Genomic DNA, 294 nt, shown 5'->3' with positions numbered 1-294 from the left:
TCCCCCGAATCGGAGCCGCTGCGAGCGAAAAAAGAAAGGCCGGTTCTCGAGGCGAGGACACGGTTCGCTCAACCAACGAAACACGAGGCCGCCTCTTTTCTTTCTCCCCCTCTTTTCTTTCAGATTTAACCAGAGGGAGCCGCCAAGGCCGGTGGGCGTCTCGTAGGCGTTTGGCAGCCATGTAGGGATGCCGCTGTCACATCGAGCAACGATGCCAGCAACCCCCCCCCCCCCCCCCCGGGAAGTGGAAGTTTTAAGCCTTCGTCACAATATCTAAACCTCGCTTAGACTGTC

The sequence above is a fragment of the Pungitius pungitius genome, chromosome 3, assembly GCF_949316345.1.
Source record: "Pungitius pungitius chromosome 3, fPunPun2.1, whole genome shotgun sequence".
Lineage (NCBI taxonomy): Eukaryota > Metazoa > Chordata > Actinopteri > Perciformes > Gasterosteidae > Pungitius > Pungitius pungitius.
This window is presented reverse-complemented; position numbering follows the sequence as displayed.